Here is a 3,120-nt window from a genome sequence, read left to right on the forward strand (position 1 = left end):
AGTCTCATCGGACCTTCCTTTTTCCAAATCTATTGCTATTCAGATAATGATGTGTCTCCTTGTTTATCCACCAAAGTGGATAACCTCATATTTATCTATATTGTATTTCATCTCTGTGCATTTTACCAGTCACTCAACTTGTCCAAATCACAATGAAATATCTCTGCATCCTCCTCACAGTTCACCCTTCCACCCAGCTTTGAATCACTTAATCAACACTATTCACTACACAAAGTCTAGGAATATGACAATAAATTGAACTTTGCAGCCAGTCAATTATGTCAAGTATTCTTAATCCATCCTGGTTCTATATTACAGATAATTGCAGTAGCTATATTTTTGCAGAGAATGAAAAAGGACTTCCTAATCAGAGTGCATTCACAGATGCAATCACAAAGTCTACAACGGCTCTCGACACATTGGCCGGTTTTATCTGTTTCTATGTCACAGGGTCAACACTCGTGAGACACTTAAAATTTCATGCAGAACTGCCCTTTTAGGTTCAGGTGGTTAAAACCAGGACCTAAAAGAATTTCAACCAACTCTCCTTGCTACCTATGTGAATCTGAGCGACATCCTGCAGCTCTAACCATCCATCTACATGGTCATGATTAAGGTTATAATATATCCACGGCAGAAGACTGGATCAGGATTATTCCTTGTTTACAACCTTCAATGCTTTTTCGCACAATAGATCAAGGACCAGTGCTGCGATCAAGTGAAGAGGGGATCAGGAACACAACATGGATAGCAAGCTGGCTTCGGATGTGCATACATACATCAGTCACACATGCTGAGCATCAGGCATTTTAAAAAAAAAATGCCACTTATTCAAAATGATATTCACATTTGTAATGGAAATGGCCAATCACGCACTGCAGAGATACGTACCCACTACTGACAGCATTGCAACATTTCTAATAGGAGTTAGAACATTTACAATGTGCTAGATTTACATGGGCTATGAATGTAGGTGCAGAAGGTTATAAGGAAAAAAAAGCTGACAGAATGTAATGCAGATGCAAGATTTTCATTATGGACAAAATAAAAAGGCCTGGGTTTCGGACAGAAATAAAGTTAAACTGTCAGCGTTTGCAATAATTACACTTCTGAAACTGATAGCAACTTCTGGAGTCTGAACACACAGTCAAAATCCCAGGGTGATTCAATACTTCTGCACAAGGTGCACTGTTGAAACTGCTTCCAGATTGTAGGTAAATAGAAACCACCAAATTTATGAGAACTCACACTAATCTCACGGTAAAAGCTCTTGGAAAAATTTATGAGCTGAAATGATGCACTATATTCATAATCATTGCTAAATAGGATCCCATCTCAAAAAAGTTATTATATATTTGTAGAATGTCAGATTTCTTGACTTTGTTTTTAAGAATTACCTATCTTCGTTTGTTTCCAAAGTTATGACATTTCAACATCTATCTTAAAGCTATGTGCATAAACCAATCATTTAGTTCATGTTTTAAGATTTAATTTAAAGCATTAAAAAGCTATGCACTTTGCTTTCCGATTTGCTATCTTGGAGAATACTTCAAGTACATTAGCTTCTTATCCTAAACTGCTAGTTAAACTATGCCTGATCATGATTAAATGTTACAACCTTACTCTCTTTGATTATAGTACTTTTTTTCATCTGCCTAAAAGTTTTGGTTTACTATCACATCCAAAAAAAGGGGCATCTGACAGTCCAAACGCTCCTTCACTCCTGCACTGAGGCACGGATTTTGTGCTCAAGAGTGAGACTTTTACTTACAAGCTTTCAACTCAGCAATGAATGTGGTATCACTGAGCAAAGGCTGTCATATTACAGATTTCTCCCTCCTAGATTATCTTCAAGTCCACAGGGACAAGTCAACTTTTCTCATAATGACAAGTCCCCTGCATTTAGACAGCAAATTCAGAAAAGCTTTTGACTGCGTAAGACATCAGTCGAGCTCAATCCTGCTACCAATGGCAATGGCCAAGAGTAAATGGAATCTTGGAAGACTTCTTGCTCTTCAGTCCACAAGCATAGAGGTCAAACAGCCCCTCTAAAGCTAGCTTCAGTCAACAATGGCACAGACAAGATTCAAGCTTGATAGCATCTGATCTATACGGCACAGGCCTGGCCATTAGACTCAACTTCTCTGGCACAACCTTGAAAAACATGCTCACATTTACAGGTCCAGACCGTAAGCAGGGTGCTGTTACTCAGCCACCCTGTTTTGTAATCAAAAATTGCAGTAGGAAGTAGTATCACTAGTTTGACAGCCACACTGTGGCCAAACTTCTGCTACTGGGACCTTGTACAAACCCCTTCGGCACTTGTGGAAAGGCACAAACAGTGCTGCACATTACCAGGGAGGGTTCCCTCTACAAACAGTGGCGGGCTAGCCAATTCAGCAAGTGAGGCTGCTATCGTTGACTTCGAGGATGTGTATTCACTGAACAAAACAAACAAAAGGCAACAAAAGAAGAGAGATTGTGGCTGTTTAAAAGATCTCTGCATAGCTATTGATACAAAAAACATTGATAAGAAAGAAACCAGAACAAGAACTGGATGTGATAGAATAAACCATAAAAACAATGAAAAGTTCAAACTCTTTATAGGTGAATATGTGAAAGGCCAGAAGAAGCCAGTTTGGACATACTTGTAACATAATATTTCCATGAGTTGTCTTTACTTGCTGCACGTCTCCAGTTCAGAACAACATCTGACTGGAAGCGAACAGTCACTGCAAACACCATCATCACAATCATGAAAAACGCACGTTCAAACAACAGCTATCTGGAGATATCAGCAGCTCAACACAATAGACTTTTCAAAGAAAACCTAGGGATATCTCTATCCAGACAATGAATGCCAACAATGCTGTCTACACCTGTTGTCCCTTAGTTTGAGGTATCTTGCTCAAGTGGGGGAACGGAGATGTGCTCCCCTAACACAGGTCGACAAAAAATCATCACCCCCCACCACAAATAACAGGGGTCAGGGTAAGTTACAGCACTCACTGACTGGCAGCACCTCTGTCAATGAAGTATTCAGCAGGTGGGGGGTAGTGAAGAGGTGGGGATGGGGAAGAAGTGGAATGTGGCAGGGGAGTGGAGATCAGGAGGGGGGGG

This window comes from Rhincodon typus, chromosome 25, assembly GCF_021869965.1.
Source record: "Rhincodon typus isolate 14 chromosome 25, sRhiTyp1.1, whole genome shotgun sequence".
NCBI lineage: Eukaryota > Metazoa > Chordata > Chondrichthyes > Orectolobiformes > Rhincodontidae > Rhincodon > Rhincodon typus.